The sequence below is a fragment of the Triticum aestivum genome, chromosome 2D, assembly GCF_018294505.1.
Source record: "Triticum aestivum cultivar Chinese Spring chromosome 2D, IWGSC CS RefSeq v2.1, whole genome shotgun sequence".
NCBI classification, from domain to species: Eukaryota; Viridiplantae; Streptophyta; class Magnoliopsida; order Poales; family Poaceae; genus Triticum; species Triticum aestivum.
This window is the reverse complement of record NC_057799.1, coordinates 291,878,473-291,898,319: the sequence shown is the minus strand read 5'-3', so window position 1 is coordinate 291,898,319 and position 19,847 is coordinate 291,878,473. Positions and strand designations below refer to the sequence as shown.

At 48.7% G+C, this 19,847-nt stretch overlaps 1 long non-coding RNA gene across 1 annotated transcript; it reads right to left on the bottom strand.

The window, feature by feature from the left end:
- Positions 1-224: 224 nt before the first annotated feature.
- Positions 225-2,155, bottom strand: LOC123052804 (uncharacterized). Its single transcript, XR_006425079.1, has 2 exons — positions 1,059-2,155; positions 225-932 (listed from the first exon to the last, which is right to left on the bottom strand). It is a non-coding gene; the product is annotated as an uncharacterized lncRNA (long non-coding RNA).
- Positions 2,156-19,847: the final 17,692 nt, after the last annotated feature.

Sequence of the window (19,847 nt, the reverse complement as noted above, 5' to 3'; positions counted from 1 at the left end):
TAATTTTACACGTGGAAAATCCCCATTGGTCGTCGCTATTAACGGGTTATCGGATCCAAACCGGAACCCGATAGCTTAACGTCGACCTGCTATGGTGGATGCCACATGCCGGTTACCCTTGACGAAAACACTTCCAAGACACGCCATTTATCGTCATGGAAGTGGACACTTCCGTGATGATAATTTTGGTATTGTCATGGAACACTTTTACGACAGCACAGGTATGACTATCATGATTCTGTCATAAAATCGTCATGGATGTACATGCATGACAGAAAACGTGATCTACTGTGACAAACACGTATCATCACGGAAATGTATTTTTTGTAGTGTTGTCATACTCCTTGTTCACGCACCCGGCGGTTGCACTCTTCGACGGTGCGAGTGGCTTCTCGAAGTGCACATTGTGCTTCAAGCGCTTGTTCCACGCGGCGTTGTTGCTCTTGCTGCAGTGTGTCATCGTCTTTGGTTCTTGGCATTGGGGTTGTTGAGCTTGCTCTTGGTCCATGGCATCTTGTTCTTGGCGATGATGTTGTTCACGCTCTTGAAGTTGGTCTTGCAACCCTTTGCCATGAAATGGATTTTGATGGTCGTCGCAGCGATGCAAACGAGCTCATGGAAAACTTGTGTCGGAAGAGGAGTCGGAAGAGTGCTAACTCGAGTGGTGCCGTCTTGATGAAGATGATGTGGATGACGCGCGGGTGACCATCATGTGACGAAATTCTTCCATTTGTGTGGATAGCTTGGTGTCAAGATAGTCCCGGTTTCTTGCTTCCGATTGGCATAGGTCGATGGCGAGTTGCTCGATGCGGTCTCCCAAAGCTTCACTTTCTTGATGCAGAGCTTATTGAATGCCGAAGAGATGACTTTTGGTGATGTAGTCGTGCTCTTCATCTTGATCCTCAAAGAGTGGGTTTGCCGAAGTGCTTGGCCTATGCATCATAGTTAACTAGTGGTGAGTAGGAAAAATGGGAGAACAATACCAAAGTTACTTTTTTTGAAGATTGAGGATGTATCGAGTATCACTCAATGTATTGCTATAATAGTAGAATTGGTACCGGGTTTGTTTCTCACACCTACAAAAGTAAAGGCATGTCGAGGAGCTTGGTTGGGATGACTGGCACAAAATTCAAGCAAGTGTTAGCCAAGATATTGATAATGTTGAAGAGATTCACAAATTGCAGGTAAGACAAATAAATCAAAACCCTAGGATATCACATGGAACACACACAAAGAAGATAAGTGGGATCCGCACAACCAAGGAATGAGCACAAAATGTGAGACCACGGAAAATGCTCATGTTGCACAGATCCTTGAGAAATAATAGCTCGATTGCTCAGATGGGCAAGATACGCTTGTGCACCAACCTATTAGAGTAATGTACTATCTTCAATCCCAAATATGTCATGTGTGTATGATCCAATATGATGTACTATGCAAAATGGCTCAATGTTATTGCTTACATGCTCTTTGTTTCTCTTCTTTTTCTTAAAAGATTTTTGCTCTTTTTTTTGCTATGCCAAAGTACATGATGCGCTAGCCAATATATAAGACAAGTATCTAAGGTATGCACGGGAGGGACTTCTGGAAAAATGATGATAGCAAGATAACTATTGCATGCTAAATAGCTATGTGGAGTGAGCGTATCACTAAGGTGCACAAAGAGCGTGACAATTCTAAACTCGTTAGTCCCCATGGGTGAGATATGCAACAGGCTCGAGGCTATTAATGCAATGGCAACTAATGAATAATGATGTCGACGTGTGACGCCCCCGATTCGACCGTACACTAATCATACATGCAAATGTGTATGATCAAGATCAGGGACTCGCGGGAAGATATCACAACACAACTCTGGACACAAATTAAAATAATATAAGCTACATATTACAAGCCAGGGGCCTCGAGGGCTCGAATGCATAAGCTCAATACATAAGTGATTCAGCGGAAGAAATAATATCTGAGTACAGACATAAGTTAAACAAGTTTTGCCTTAAGAAGGCTAGCACAAACATCAACAATCGAAGAGGCAAGGCCTCCTGCCTGGGACCTCCTAACTACTCCTGGTCATCGGTGGTCTCCACGTAGTAGTATCCGTCGGCGGTGGCATCTGGCTCCAGGGATCACCATCTGGTTGCAACAACCGGAAAGAAGGAAGAAGGGGGGAAAGGTGTCGTGGTTTTGTCACGGCAGATGTCCTAGAGAAAGGACTTAGTCGTGGAGCCATCGCTATGGGTTAGCTTAAAGGGGTTAAAGCGGACAAGGGACGCAAGAGAGTTTTATACTAGTTTGGCCCCTTACGATGAAGGTAAAAGCCTACGTCTAGTTGTGATGGAATTGATGGGGTTTCGATGACCAGGGAGCGAATACGCTTTGCCTGAGTCTCGAGTTGTTGTCTGTTCTCCCTGAACCGCCGCCGGGTCGTCCCCTTATATACATGGGTTGACGCCCGTCGGTTTACAGACTCCGAGGCCGGCTCATAATCGTGTCCGGCTCGGTCTCTGCTACTTCTATCTTACAACACAAGTTTACATCTCAATGCCGGTTTGTGTCTACAGGCCTTAAACCGGCTTTGGGCCCTGGGCCTTCATGAAGCGTCACCGTCTGTCTTCATGGGCTTCAGATACAGATGAACTACTTATGAAGTTAACCCGGCCCCTCCTGGCCAGTTTACGCCCAGTGGTAATATCCCCAACATTAGGCCCCAGATTGATTTGAACTGGTTCATGTCAATCCTCAATACTTCAGAAAATTTCTTCTTCAACATCTTCACACAATCTTGTAAACGCCATGACATCATTTTCTAGGATCATGGTAAACCGTCGTGACGTCACCTGTCATTAATGAGCCTCCGACAATCGAGGCGACAGCATCACCTCATACCAAAAATCTGGCTCCTCGATTTTCGCATCTGTCGTTTACCTCCCTTATAAATAGGGCTAGGGGGTCTTTCCATTTTCCCCCTCGTGCCTCTTCACTTCATCGTCATCCTCGCGACGCCCGACCCTTCGACCTCGGCCGCCGCCATCAACCTTCGACTGCTGCACCAACCTTGGCCGCTGCATCGACCTGAACGTATCAGAGCTCCTCCGTGCGTCCCCGCTGCTCAACAGCATCCGTAAGTCTCCCCTTTCTCTTACCATAGATCTGCACTTAGGGTTTCTGTCGTTCATCAGTGTTCGTCGCCGCCCTTCTTTTTCCTTATTTATATCCATGGATTAGATCCAAAAACCACATAGATCTCGCACGGTAGTAGTTTAAGCCACATAGATCTCGCGCGGTAGTAGTTTCAGCACCTGTTTGACATCCAACTCATCTTAACTTGGTGAACTTTTAGTACGCTGGAATTTAGGTCAGAATATATTTTGTTTTCCTACGCGCGGTAGATCTGAAATTACCATAGCAAGATGTGAAACTTGTTTCTTCCTTCACTTACACACTTTGAATACTAGATTGGCCAGTTTAACTTCACAGAAAAAATGATGACCCGGTAGATACCATTAGTCCCCTGTTGAACCGTCAATGCATTATACCGTTCCATTGTCAGACTCCGGTTTACGAATAACCAAATCCGGTTTACCAATATGCTTGCATCCTCATACCGTTGTATAGTTGTCCACTGTAAATCTTAAACCGGTAATAATCATTTTTTAGATTTTCCTTGTCATGGCTAAATAAGTCTATGAGTGCAATTGGGCTCCCTCCCGAGTAACCGAGGAGCAGTTAAACAACCTTGTTAAAACGGGCGCTTTAGCCAAGAAAGATGTCATCCACTGGAGGGTCCCTGGCCCGGAAAATCCTTCTACACCTAAGGATGGAGAGGTAGTCGTGTTTGCTGATCATCTCGGACGAGGTTTTAGCCCTCCCGGTTCAAAAAATTTCCGAGATGTGCTAGCCAATTTTCAGCTGCGCCCTCAAGACATCGGCCCCAACTCTGTTACCAACATCTGCCACTTCCAAGTATTCCGTGAAGTTTATCTGCAAGAGGAACCTACAGTCAAACTGTTTAGGGATTTCTTTCACTTAAACCGTCGCACAGAGTTTTCAGATGGACCCAATACGGAACTGGGCGGAATGGCGGTTCAGAAGAGGAAAGAAGTCACCTTCCCCCATCCTAAACTCCACAGTCACCCCAAAGAGTGGAACCAAACTTGGTTTTACTACATGGATACCTCTCCATCTGACGAAAAACCCCTGCCGGGTTACCGCCCTGAATGCCTAAGCAACACACACCCGTTTCCCCAGAGGTTGACAGCAAGAGAACGGGCCAACTATGCTCCCCAACTATCAAAGCTTAGAGCCTTCATGGCGAACGGTTTGACAGGAGTTGATCTTGCTCGTTGCTGGATAAGCTGGAGCATTCTGCCCTTAAGCCGGCGACTCGGTTTGATGTGTGAGTACACGGGGAGTTTGAAGGATGCTCAGCGGCACATTGACATTCAGCTTACAGATGAAGAAGTCACTGAGGCTGTAAAGAAAATACTGAATGAACCGGAGGCCGTCTGTGCCCAAACCGGACTACTCCCTTTCTGCACCTTCAACAAACCACTAGCTGTAAGAATAATATAATCCTTTGTATCTAAATTTGCTTATGTCCAAATATTCTCTGAAAGTGTGATTATTTTCTGACAGGGTGATGATCCGTTCTGGAACAAGAAACCATCACAAGACAAACCGGCGAAGCCGCAATACAAACCGGTCAAGCCAGTTCGTCCAAAGACCAAGGTTGTTAAGAAACCTGCCAAAAGAAGGACCACCGCATCCTCCGATCTACCCGCTGATGACGATGTGCGTAATCCGGAACCAGAGGTAGAACTTGACTCTCTTGGTTCATTTTTCGTACATCTCATTGACAGTGATTATTATCAGGATGACGCTGAAGGTAGTCACGCTGAGGACGTAGAGGTAACCATTCTTTCCTCTGATTCAGATCCTCTGCCAACACCAAAAATCCGTCAAGCAAACCGGAAAGTAAAATTTTCTCACCCTCTTGCTTACTTGGACCCAAACTTTCTTTTGAAGATGCAGCAGCACGAAGCTCGCCGTACAACCCGGCACAGTGGCCAGGTAGTTACCTCCGCCGGTTTACCAAACAGTCCGGTTCGGAAACGCCGATCAGAGGTCTCTTATTCCATTGATACTTCATGCCCAAAAACAGGTTGTTTTCGCCAGCCTCTTAACCCGTCTGATTCAAATTATCAGGGTACTTCTCACTCATCCTCAGGCGAGTCATCGGCCACACAGCTTCCACCCCTCAAAACAGTTCCTGGGTGAGCTATGCACATGTCTTTACTCTTGATGTGTTTTACATACTGTACTGATCCTTATGTCTATCTTTTCTCAGTGCCAAGCCAAGACCTAGCAAGAAAGCTCGGTTAAACAAACCGGCTGATGATAATGTGGCTGCTGAACCGGAAACAACTCCTGAGGCAGAAGAAACCGATGTTGACGCCATGCTTCATGATCCGCTGCCTCAAGACCATGAATTCCTTGCTGAACAAGTGCAAGTTGACACTACCAGCCGTGCAGACCGGCCAGCCAGCCCTGTCCGAACTGATGACAAACCGGTCAGTCCAGTTAAGGATATTGACAAACCGCCAACTCCGGTGAGGGCTACTGTGAAGATGATGATGATATTATGATTACTGGCACTGGCCACACCACTCCTGGCAATCTTGTAGCTTTGTCAAAGCATACTGCCAAGGATGATCTCTCTGCTATCGGCAAAGGCAAATGGAATGCCGATTTATCAAGCTACGCCCATCTCAATGCTCAAGACATTCACTCTGGCTTCTTGAACCGTCTGTATACCAGCCGTGATTATGAAGCTAGTTTGGTAAACTTGGTGAAGGAGCGATATGAGGTAACTACCATTTTTCTCTTTTGTCCAATTGTAGTTTATCAATTCCTAGTAGCCCCCAAGTGACGGTTTATGATACCGATCTAAACCGGGACTTTTGTCATAAGTTATGTTTGCATATTTAGCCTCCAGGGACCGGATTACCTCGTTAAGATGAACTGGTTTCTTTAAAATTTGCTATACTGCTCTTTCACCGGTATAGCCCCCAAGGGCCGGTTTAACTTTATAAAGATGAACCGAGACTGTAGAAGAACTCCCATACCAACAGCTTTTTGAGCAAACACACATTAGCCCCCAAGTGCCAAGATTAATACTTGTATTGTGCTTGGGACTTATAGAAATTTCAGATCAAGAGCAAACATGCATTAGCCCCCAAGTATCAAGGGCATAACTTGTTATGGGCTTGGTACTTCAAATATGTAATGTCAACTCATGATACATCTGTCCCTTTACAGGCGGAGCTGAGCAAGAAGGAACGCCAAACCGTTGATCTGCAAGAGAACATCAAAACCCAGCAAGCTGAAGCCTCCAAAGCGAAGGAAGAGTTGACTCGCGCTCTAGGCGCTATGGAGAAACTGAAAGAGGGCTTCAACAAAGAGCGGGCGGATTGGGAGACTGAAAAGGCCGCTTTGATAAAAAGGCTGAAAACGCAGAAGCCGCTCTTAAACCGGTGGTTGACGAGCTGACTGGTGTAAAGCGGCAAGTGCATGCTATGACCGTTGCTGTATTTGGTAAGCATCTTTCCTTTATGCTTTCAACATATCCTCCCATGCGTTGCCGGGTTACTGATGTTTGTAATGATACAGGAACTCGCATTAGCCATCTGGGCTCTAATGTGCAGAAGAAGTTGAAAGCTGCCTACACGCTAATAGAGCAACTGTATACCGGCGCACAACGGATTATCTGCACCACTTCTCACAGTAAGCCACCCCCAACTTTGATCAAGGATACCTTAGCCAGGCTATCTATGCTGCCTGCCCGGATAGAAGAGCTGAAGCGGTCTGCTACAAGGGCTGGCGCTCTGACCGCACTAACCCAAGCTTAAAAGCATGGGTGCCTGATCTTGATCCGACGGACGTGGCTAAAGGCTACCCAAGCTTAAAAGAAGACGGATCAGAGTTTGGCACTGAAGATCTCCGCGCCATAAACCGGGAAGTACGTCCACTGGCTTGTCAACTTGCTGAAGAGGCTGATCTTTCATTTTACCAGGCGAGCTATGATACCAATAACAAGCGGGTTGCTGCACCAACTCCTGAGGCTCAAAACCTGATCCCTCCAATCCGTAAGCACACTTATGCCCCTGACATTGAACCGTCCACCCTTATAAGCGACGAAGCTGTTTTCCAAGCTTTAACCGGGATCGACTGGACAACTGTTGACTTCCAGCCGCTGGGTAGAGACGAAGAAGATGAACCGGTGCAAGATGATCCGCAGCCGTCAGGTCAAGCTGCTCAGCGATCATAACCCGGGGGCCGGTTTAATCTTCCATACTGCAATGTTTATTGAGAAACAATTATTCCTTTGGGCACTGAAACGCCTTGTAATAGGCTAGTTAAACACTTGGTCTATTATGCCTTCATGCATATTTATTTGCAACTGATGCGTGTTAATCCGCCATGCTTGAGATATGATGTTCATAATCCATAGCTATTTATTCCAGTTGTTCCTGCAGATAAAAAGCTTAAAGTGCTCTGGCGGTTTACCATCGAGCGGGTCATGATACCCAACTATATATATGACCAAGGTTTATAACCAGGGTTGTTTAAGATAACCAAATATGGAAATATTGATACCTGCGACCTTTAGGCATAGTGTTGGCTGACCAACCTTGTAATGAGGGTAATAACCTTCATCCAGAGTAAAAGTATCTCCTGTTATATAATGCCGGTTTACAACAAAACCGTTCCGGGTTGTGATACACACCGGTTTATTCCATACTGGTGACTATGAGTCAAAACCAGACCGGGCTGATAGTCTCCGGATTATAACTTGGTCATGTCCTCACAACTTGTAGTTGACAGCCTAACCGGGTTGATAAACACCGATTTGAAAACATCAAAAATCTTAGCAAAAGAAAAAGAAACTTAGCAAAAGGCAAATAAAACCCTTGTAGTCGAGGCTTTTCACGGGCTGCCAGGCCCCAAATTTGATCAAGAGGTGTTGCTATGGTTCGGGTTCGACCAAGCCCCCAACTGATGCTGTGGCATTACGCCAATCAAGAGGTGTTGCTATGGTTTGGGTTCGACCAAGCCCCCAAGTGATGCTGTGGCATTACGCCGATCAAGAGGTGTTCCTATGGTTCGGGTTCGACCAAGCCCCCAACTGATGTTGTGGCATTACGCCGATCAAGAGGCGTAGCTATGGTTCGGGTTCGACCAAGCCCCCAAGTGATGTTGTGGCATTGCGCCGATCAAGAGGCGTAGCTATGGTTCGGATACGACCAAGCCCCCAAGTGATGCTGTGGCATTACGCCGATCAAGAGGCGTAGCTATGGTTCGGATACGACCAAGCCCCCAAGTGATCTAATATCGAGCTTTAAGAAGCTAAATCAAGGGGTAAACCGGACGCCGCTTTGTAAGCTCCATGTAACCACACGTGATGTAAGAAAACAACAGATACCCCGCTTTAACTGAGGTTCCGGTTTATTATATTGATCATAATATATACAATGTCATAATATGTACATAAGCAGAGCTTGTAGCTCAAGTATAGTAGGGCCGAAGATGAGCAATATTCCATGGCCGGTTGGTCTCCTCCTCCGATTTACGTGAGTCTTTGCGCTCTCGAACATCGATTAGGTAGTATGACCCATTGTGCAAATCCTTGCTGACCACAAAAGGCCCTTCTCAAGCGGGGGATAGCTTGTGCATATCTGTCTGATCCTGGATGAGTCGAAGCACCAAATCTCCTTCTTGAAAGGTTCTGGTTCTAACCCAGCGGCTATGATAACGACGCAGATCTTGCTGATAAATCGCCGAACGAGCTGCCTCCATGTCACGCTCCTCATCTAGCAGGTCAAGAGCTTCCTGTCGTGCCTTCTCATTATCCGCTTTAACATATGCCGCTACACGAGGCGAGTCATGGCGGATGTCACTAGGAAGAACCGCTTCCGCTCCATAAACCATGAAGAACAGCGTGTAGCCTGTCGATCTGTTGGGTGTGGTATTGATGCTCCATAACACTGAAGGTAACTCCTCAACCCAACAACCCGGCGTCCGTTGCAAAGGAACCATAAGCCGGGGTTTGATGCCTCTCAAGATCTCTTGATTGGCCCTGCCCGCTTGACCATTGGACTGGGGGTGAGCCACTGATGACACGTCAAGCCGGATGTGCTCACATTGACAGAACTCCTTCATGGCACCCTTTGACAGATTGGTACCATTGTCTGTTATAATGCTGTGTGGAAAGCCAAACCGGAAGATCACCTTTTTGATGAATTGAACTGCCGTGGTTGCGTCACACTTACTAACTAGCTCTGCCTCCACCCACTTCGTGAACTTATCAACCGCCACCAAAAGGTGGGTCTTCTTGTCCTTGGACCTCTTGAAAGGCCCAACCATATCCAGCCCCCAAGTTGCAAACGGCCAGGTGATTGGAATCATCCTCAATTCTTGAGCTGGTGCACGAGCATGCCGTGAGAATTTCTGAGAGCCATCACATCTTTTAACCAAGTCCTCGGCATCAGCATGAGCTGTCAACCAATAGAAACCGTGATGAAACGCCTTGGCCACCAAAGATTTTGAACCGGCGTGGTGTCCACAATCTCCTTCGTGGATCTCACGCAAAATTTCACGGCCTTCCTCAGGAGATACACAGCGTTGAAACGCCCCTGTCACACTGCAATGATGTAACTCTCCATTGATAATAGCCATGGACTTGGACCGCCGGGTTATCTGTCTGGCCAAAGTTTCATCCTCTGGTAACTCGCCCCGGTTTATATACGCTAGATACGGAACCGTCCAATCCGGGATAACATGTAGAGCTGCCACCAACTGAGCCTCCGGATCAGGAATAGCCAAATCCTCTTCACCAGGGAGCTTGACGGACGGATTATGCAAAACATCCAGGAAGACATTAGGTGGAACCGGTTTACGTTGGGAACCCAGGAGGCTTAAAGCGTCTGCCGCTTCATTCTTCCGCCGGTCCACATGATCCACCTAATAACCTTTGAAGTGACCTGCAACAGTATCCACCTCACGACGATATGCTGCCATTAGTGGGTCCTTGGAATCCCAAGTGCCGGACACTTGTTGAGCCACCAGATCCGAGTCACCGAAGCACTTAACTCTGCTGAGATTCATTTCCTTAGCCATCCGAAGACCATGGAGTAAGGCCTCATATCCAGCTGGATTATTAGTGCAAGGGAACATTAAACGGAGAACATAACAAAACTTATCACCTCGTGGGGAAGTTAACATGACTCCAGCCCCCTAGCCCTCCAATTGCCTGGACCCATCAAAATGAATAGTCCAATAAGTGTGATCCGGCTTCTCTTCTGGCACTTGTAATTCTGTCCAATCATTGATGAAATCCACAAGTGCCTGAGATTTGATCGCCGTTCGGGGTATGTATTTCAACCCGTGAGGCCCGAGCTCGATAGCCCACTTAGCAATCCGACCAGTTGCCTCCCTATTCCAGATTATATCCCCCAAAGGAGCAGAGCTGACCACCGTGATGGGATGACCTTGGAAATACTGCTTAAGCTTCCGGCTTGCCATGAAAACCCCATACACCAATTTTTGCCAATGTGGGTACCTCTGCTTGGATTCAATGAGTACCTCACTAATATAGTAAACCGGCCGCTGAACCGGATATTCCTTCCCTGCCTCCTTGCGCTCCACCACAATAGCCACACTAACAACCTGACCGTTAGCTGCCACATATAGCAACAATGGCTCTTTGTCAACCGGAGTAGTGAGAGCCGGCGGATTAGCTAGCTGCCTCTTTAAGTCCTCAAATGCTTCATTAGCAGCGTCACTCCAGACGAAGTTATCCATTTTCTTCAGCATCTGATACAAAGGGATGGCCTTCTCGCCGAGGCGACTGACAAAACGGCTCAACGCGGCAATCCGGCCTGCCAGGCGTTGAACGTCATTAATACACTTTGATTTAGCCAAGGAGGTGATGGCTTTGATCTTTTCCGGATTAGCTTCAATGCCCCTGTTAGACACCAAAAAGCCCAGGAGCTTCCCTGCAGGTACACCAAAGACACATTTGGCCGGATTAAGCATCATTTTATAAACCCGCAGGTTATCAAAGGTTTCCTTCAAGTCATCAATCAATGTCTCCTTCTTCCTTGATTTTATCACAATATCATCCACATAGGCATGAACATTGCGGACGATCTGTTTATGAAGACAATTCTGCACACACCGTTGATAAGTTGCATGTGCACTCTTGAGCCCAAAGGGCATGAACACATAGCAGAAGGCTCCAAAGGGAGTTCTGAAGGTTGTCTTCTCCTGGTCCTTAACTGCCATTTTGATCTGATGATAACCAGAATATGCATCCAAAAACTTAAACGCTCACAACCCGCCGTAGCATCAATAATTTGATCAATACGGGGGAGGGCAAAAGGATCTGCTGGACAAGCTTTGTTGAGATCTGTGTAGTCCACACACATACGCCAAGTGCCATTCTTTTTTAGGACCAGCACCGGATTAGCCAACCACTCAGGATGGAATACTTCAACGATAAATCCAGCCGCCAAGAGCCTGGCTACTTCTTCTCCAATAGCTTTGAGTCTTTCTTCATTGAATCGGTGGAGAAACTGCTTGACCGGTTTATACTTAGGATCAACATTGAGAGTATGCTTAGCGAGTTCTCTCGGTACACCAGGCATGTCAGAAGGCTTCCATGCAAAGATGTCCCGATTCTCACGGATGAACTTGATGAGCGCGCTTTCCTATTTCGGATCCAAGTTAGCGCTGATGCTAAACTGCTTGGACGAATCGCCAGGCACAAAGTCAACAAGTTTAGTCTCATCAGCCGATTTAAACTTCAGGGCCAGATCATGCTCCGTAGTTGGTTTCTTCAACGAAGTCATATCTGCCGGATCAACATTCTCCTTGTAAAACTCCAACTCCTCTGTTGCACAAACCGACTCAGCATAAGCCACATCACCTTCCTCACACTCCAGAGCAATCTTGCGGCTTCCATGCACGGTTATAGTTCCCTTGTCACCCGGCATCTTGAGCTGTAGATAGACATCACAAGGTCGTGCCATAAACTTAGCATAAGTTGGCCGTCCAAATAGGGCATGATACGGGCTTCTGATTTTCACCACTTCAAAGGTCCAGGTTTCTGATCTCGAGTCATGCTCATCTCCAAAAGCCACCTCCAGAGCTATCTTACCAACAGGATATGCCGACTTACCAGGCACCACACCATGGAACACCGTATTGGACGGTTTAAGATTTTTATCTGTTAGCCCCATGCGACGGAAAGTTTCATAATAAAGGATATTGATACTACTCCCTCCATCCATGAGTACCTTAGTGAACTTATAACCTCCCACCTGAGGTGCCACCACCAGAGCCAGATGACCCGGATTGTCAACCCGGGGTGGATGATCTTCTCTACTCCACATGATGGGCTGCTCGGACTAGCGCAAATAATGGGGCACCGCCGGTTCAACGGCATTCACCGCCCTTTTATGAAGCTTCTGATCACGCTTGCCCAAGCTAGTGGTGAAGACATGATACTGTCCGCTATTCAACTGCTTCGAGTTGCTCTGGTAACCTGACTGCTGCTGTTGCTACTGATTGCCCTGATGATTATAGACACCTTGGTTACCTTGATTACTTTGATTGTTATGTCCACCCTGATTGCCATGGAATCCTGAACCGGAATTTCCTCCGCCATAACCCGGCCCATGAGAGCCAGAGCCCGAACCGCCTCCTGATCAATGATCATACCGGAAAGAATCAGAATTTTTGAACTCTTGCATGATGTAATAATCTTTCCAGAGGTGTGTAGACGGTTCCTCCTTCGTCCCATGCTTTGGACAGGGCTGGTTCAACAGATACGACAAACGATCCAGATTAGGATTCGGCATTCCACTGCGCCGGGGCGGTTTACCCTTACGCCGCTGGCCCTTGTCGTGTGTATTAGTGTTAGCCACAAAGTCTAAACCGTGGTCCGCTTTACGCTTGCCGCCATTTCCATGACCCGCCGGGTTGTGGTGCTGCCCCTTGGCGTTGCCGCTCTTCTTTCCCTTCCATGTCTTATCATCGTCAGACTCGGGATCCTTGGTACTATCAGAGTCAGCATACTTCACCAGTGCAGCCATGAGGGTTCCCATGTCATTAGAATGACGTTTGAGTCGTCCCAACTTCAACTTCAAGGGTTGAAACTGGCAATTGCCCTCCAATGTTAAAACTACGGTGTCAGCATTGATGCGGTCTGATGAATGCAAATCTCTGAAACCCAGCGCACCCAATGGGTTGTTGACTCTCCTTCCTCCTGGACACAGGCAGCTAAGTCCACAATTGACATGAGCTGCTTGCATGTATCCTTGAAATTCTGAACAAACCGGGCTCTCAACTCGGCCCATGACCTGATAGAATTAGCCGGTAAGCTCTTTAGCCAAGTGCGGGCCGTTCCTTCTAGCATCATGGTGAAGTACTTCGCACATGCCGCATCATCCACGTCCAGCATCTCCATGGCCATCTCGTAGCTTTCAACCCATGTTTTAGGGGATAAATCGGCGGTGTAATTCGGCACCTTGCGCTGGCCCTTGAAATCCTTGGGCAGGTGCACATTGCGCAATGCTGGGACAAGACATTGCACTCCCAAGGAACTAGAGGTAACTCCTGGTTCCACCGATGTGGTTGGATGAACCGGAGTAAGCTGACGGGCCTCGTGCTGCGCCGCTAACTCGGCCTCTCAGCGTGCCCGAGGCCGGTCCACCACCTCCTGAGCATCACCAGCACCACCCGCCGGGTTATGGCCACGGGGCGGATCATGGTTCCGCGCATTGCTTGATACCGCCGGTTCATCCATACGCCTGCTGTAACTCCGTCTTGGACGGGGAGTGGAATGAATCCGATCGCAACTATATGAATAAGCCTCCTGTTGAACCAAGGTTGTATGAAGAAGCTCCTTAACCCGACACGTCTCGACCGCTGCTGGAGAATCGCCTTTGATCGGGATGGGCGCCAGCCATGAAGCGGCAGCGACAATGTTGTCCATTGGGTTAGAATAATGACCCGGTGGTGTGGGGACATGAGGTACCACAATGTTGTTCTGACGAGGCGGATCCACCAAACGTGGCTGAACCGGCGCCCCTGCTCCGGGTGCCTCTGCCCGGTTTACCACCGGCGGATTACTGGTCCCTACTCCTGGGGTGTTAAAGAGATTTCTAGTGTCATAAACCGGCGGCAGGCGAGATCTGTGCCTCCTCTTCAGGACTTCGTTCGACGCATTCTGATCCAGCATAATCCGGTAAGCTTGTGCATCCAAAGCGGCCCATAATGCGGCTATCCTGGTATCCTCAGCTGCTAAGTCGGCTTTTGCCTGGGTGATCTGATCTTTCACTTTCGCGATTTCCGCATTGTGTGCATCTTGATCCGCCGGGTTCACCACCGCCATCAGCGTTGCCAACACATCAAACAAATCAGATAGAACCTGAGCTGGCGGTCGCACAGGGCCTCCTGCCGCCGCTGCTGATCCCGAAACCATCGCCGCTGCGGTCGAAGAGTGGAGCGCTGGTTGCGTGCCAGCCATGAAGATCGCCACCCGGTTTGGCAGATCAAAGGGGTCCGGAATACTGTCACCATCAGAACAGCCCCCAATCCGGCCATCTTGTAACTGATATAACGACTCGGTCTCTCCAGTCGATGACTCGTCGCCGGAATAAACGACGGTCTCACCACCAGATTCCGATCTATCCTCAAATTCACCTCCATGGATGACTCCCACGAAGGCACGCTTCATGACAGGCTTGACCCGGGCAGATCTCGCACGCTGAGCCGTTTCGATGAGGTCGGTGCAGATGTCCGACTCAGGGCCCGGTTCGCCGATCTTGCCAATGAAAACGTGTATGCCACCAAAGGGGACCCGGTACCCGTACTCGATTGAGCCGGCCTCGGGGCCCCAGTCTGCATCGTCGATGTACAGCTTGCCGCGACGACTCTTGGTAATCCGGCCCACAGCGTAACCGTTGAGTCCTTCGAAGCTGCCCTCCAAGAACTTGAAACCATCGTGCGTTGGCCCCACGGTGGGCGCCAACTATCGTGGTCTTGTCACGGCAGATGTCCTAGAGAAAGGACTTAGTCGTGGAGCCATCGCTACGGGTTAGCTTAAAGGGGTTAAAGCGGACAAGGGATGCAAGAGAGTTTTATACTAGTTCGGCCCCTTACGATGAAGGTAAAAGCCTACGTCTAGTTGTGATGGAATTGATGGGGTTTCGATGACCAGGGAGTGAATACGCTTTGCCTGAGTCTCGAGTTGTTGTCTGTTCTCCCTGAACCGCCGCCGGGTCGTCCCCTTATATACATGGGTTGACGCCCGTAGGTTTACAGACTCCGAGGCTGGCTCATAATCGTGTCCGGCTCGGTCTCTGCTACTTCTATCTTACAACACAAGTTTACATCTCAATGCCGGTTTGTGTCTACAGGCCTTAAACTGGCTTTGGGCCCTGGGCCTTCATGAAGCTTCACCGTCTGTCTTCATGGGCTTCAGATACGGATGAACTACTTATGAAGTTAACCCGGCCCCTCCTGGCCGGTTTATGCCCAGTGGTAATATCCCCAACAAAAGGGGTAGCAAATCAATCGTGAGTACTCATCCAAAGTACTCGCAAGCATCAGATCTATACTAAGTATGCATTGGTATCAAAAGAAGGTATGTATCTGTGGACTGAACTGCAGAATGCCAGAATAGAGAGGAAGGCATAGCCTATCGAAGACTAGCATCTTCAAGCAGCTCCAAGCATCTTGCAGCATTCAGAAGAGTATAGAATAGCAGTTTATATTTAGCAAACATGTTGTAGAATTAACGCCCAGAGATCCTTCCCCGACTCCCTACGAGAAAGCAATCTCGGAGCCACATATCCAACACATGCCTCAAGTAACCAGTTCTAGTTGTAATAGATCAGGATACAAGTCTGAATGTCCATTACCGTGGACACGGTATTCGAATAGATAACTTCTCTGAAGGGGTGCACCATGTTACCCAACACGCTTGATTACTCTGGCCGGACACACATTTCTGAGCCAATGCCCGGCCTCGGAAGATCAACACGTCGCAGCCCTACCTAGCCTCAGTAGAGAGGTCCCCGTCGGTCTACATTCTAAGCACTCTGGGGTCTTGGGCCCATCGCCCTTTGCACTCCGGGTCATTGTGAGCAGGGTGGATACCAACGCTGCCTCGGATGGCCAGCACGATCCAACCGTGCCGCAATGCTGAACTGGACATTTGACAAAGCTTCGGCTGATACCATGACGCTGAGGCCCATAACTATTCCCGCATGGTGGTTAGTGCGTAAAGGCCAGAGGCCAAATCAGAGCAAATAACCAAACATGTTAGTGCATTGGGGGCTCGCAGAGACGAGCAGAGACTCACGATAATGTGACCCCGTCACCCCGTCTCGTGGACTTACAGCAAGGGCCCAGAATGCCCGGCCGTGCCTCGTAGAAAACTCGTGGGTGCTCTACGGGCCTGCACGACTTTCACATCATCTCGCGGGTACCCCTCAGGGCCGACCCGACTTCAACAATGATCTCAAGTACGGGTAACCGTGTGTCCAAAACATCCAGGGGAAAACCCAAGGAATCACCCTCGGTGGATTCCACTCGACGTAATCATCAAGGTGAACGTGGGAGGAATTACCCTCGAGGTCCACACTTGAGAGGTTGCACGACAGAGTCATATAGGGAGTGGTGAAGGAGGAATCACCCTCGATGACCACGACCAAATAGCTACACTGCAGAGTTGTCATCAGGAGTGCGTTACGAGGTATCACCCTCGGCACTCGATAGTAGCTCTGTAGAGTCAAGCAACAAAGGGGGTGTGATGTGATGTGAGGTGTCTGGCTCTGGCCGTCGATCAGGTTGATCGAGTCATCGATTATGAAGTAGGGGCAACAAGAACAAGGTGGGGGTCACTGATGGATCTCTAACCAGCCTATACTAAGCAGTTTAGGATAAGCAGGTAAGGTACAATGAGCGGTTACAAAAGTAGGTTATGCATTAGAATAGGAGCAATCAATAACAGTAGCAAAATCTAATGCAAGCATGAGAGAATGGAATGGGCAATATCGGGATGATCAAAGGGGGGCTTGCCTGGAAGCTCCGATGAAAGGGAAGAAGGGTCGTCGGTGACGTAGTCAATCACAGTGGCATCAGCAGCGGTCTCGGGCTCTACCGGAGAAGAAGAGCGGGGAGAAACAGTAAATAGAAAGCAAACAAATATAGTACTATGCATGACAAGACAAAAGCATCGCTACAGGTGTTCTAACGCAGTGTTACACGATACCGGCGAAGGGGGAGAACATCCCGGAATGTTTTCCCGAAGTTTGGTATTTTCGGACAAACGAAACAGAGGGGGATGGTTCCATGTTCGTTGTGCAAGGTACGCGTGATAGATGAACGAAGGGCGTATTCGGATTCGTCACGTTTTTCTGAGCAACTTTCATGTATAGAACTTTTTCATCTGACTTACGGTTATTTTACTATGATTTTCTGAAGTTTTAAATAGTGTTTTGGAATTCTTTTAATTCGAAAATAAAACAGAAATTAGTTTTGTCACCTAGTGTTATTCTAGCCATAGTGTATGAATGTGGGGGGTCAGTGTTAAAGTCAGCAGTTGACCAGTCAATGTTGATCGGTCAACAGGGTCAAAACGGGACCCATATGGCATACACTCATGTGTTAAACAGATTGTTTTAATTCAGCCTAATTAGTGGTGGGGGTTCCACTGCCATATGCATGTTAGACAAAGTAGTAATTAACTAACCTAAAAAGCGGGGGCCACATGGCAGTGGGCCACTACTAACCTAACACACACATACGCTACAAAGCCTGGTCATACATAGCAGGGACATAGCCAGCCATCGGGTTGTGTTTGCCATGGCCTCGCGTGAGCTCAACGTGATTGAGCAGCAGTGGTAGCAGCTCAATGCGGAAGTGGCAGCATAGCAGAGCATCAGCGACTAGTCGGTAGCAAGCAGCTACGAGCAGCGGCGGCAGCGCTTCAGCAAAAGCAGTAGCCGACAGCAGCAGAAACGGCAGTGTAGCTGCGGGAGCAGAAACAGCACTGCAACGGGCGGCAACGGGTGCACGTCGGAGCAGCAGGCGCGACCAGGAGCAGGGGTTGCCGCACGCGGCTGCGGTTGCATGGCAGGGCGCGGCCAGGACCGAGGCACGGCGCGCGGGAACAGAGCTCCGGCCGCGGAGACGACGAGTGCACGACGGTAGCGGCGGCAAAGACTAGCGGGAGCAGCGGCTGCGGCAAGCAAGACGGGCAGCAGCACAGCAACAGGAGCGTGGCGGCGGACGGCTAAGGCGCGCGCGGCGCTGGGGTCGCGCACGTACACGGAAACTTGAGCATGGCCATGGACGAGGACGGCCGAGCTCGGGGACGACGGCAAACGGTGACGAACGGAAGGGGAAAAAGGGGGAATCGGCAGAGGAGCTCACCGCGAGCTCGATGGCGCGGTCGGGGAGGCCGGAGGTGGACCGGAGGCGACGAATCCGATGATGAACGGTGGCGGACGTGGCAGGGAAGATGACCAGATGGCGAGGTTGTGGAGGGCTCTAGCTCGAACCGGAGGTTGTAGGCGATGCAGAAGAGGCCGATGGAGCTCTAGAGCATATCCTCACGGGTCGGGGACGGCTCCAGTCAGGGGAATGGCGGTGGTGCGGCCATGGACACGCTTGGATGCTGCAGATCTAGAGGGGGAGCACGGTTGAGAGGAAGGGGGAGAGTGGGGTGGATCTGGGAGGAGAGGATGCAAGTGGGGAGGGGAGACGGGGAAGCCCGAGGCGTCGGGGGCCTTATCCCCTCCGGACGGCGCCGGCGAGGCGGTTCGATGGGAGCGAGATCCTATTCAGGCACGGTCGTGAACAGAAGAAGACGACCGGCGGGGAGATGGGTTGGGCCTGGTCGGGAGGCCAGCTGGGCCGATTGGCCCAGTTGGGCCAGGGGGCTTCTCCCCTTTTTATTTTTATTTTATGTATTCTTTTCTCTTAAATGGCACTGTTTGTATTTATTTAGGCTATCAAAAGATTTTGCAAAATATGAAACTTGGCTCATAATTTGTATTGCAATTTTTGACACTACCATAAAAAGTTCAAGGTTAGTTTGAAAAGTTTAGAATCGTATTTGAATTTAAATGGTTCATTAAGATGATGTTGGACCACCACATTCAGTCCCGGGGGATTTTGGAAATCCAAATGAGGTTGTTTTCATGATGACAAATACTTGGAGATTATTTGCAACACCACCAACATTTTTTTGCATGATAGAAGAAGTAAATATTTGACTTGTTCTTCAAATGGAACTTGGTTTTGGTTTTCATCAAGTGGCAATTTAGTTTAAAAAACATGATGACATGGCATCATTAGTAGGGGATTACTGTAGCTTGATTATCTGGGTGTTACAATCCTTCTCCACTACAAGAAATCTTGTCTCGAGATTTAGGAGGTAGAAAAAAACAAGGCGGGGTATTCATCACGAAGACGATCCTCGCGTTCCCAAGTGGCTTCATCTTCAGAAGGATTTGACCACTGAACTTTTTAGAAATTTTATAGCCCTCTGACAAGTGTGACGTTCAACTTGATCGAGAACGCAGACTAGACAGATACTTTAGACTTTGATGTAACGTTTTCAATTCTCACAAAACAAGAAGCGTTTCACACATTCAAGGAATAAATCTGTGCTTCGTCATTCCGAACAAGATGAGCATGGTAGCTCAATATCTCATTTGACGGATCTAGTAGATGGACGGTTTAGTGGCTCAAATGATAGAAGTGGTATGTGTTTT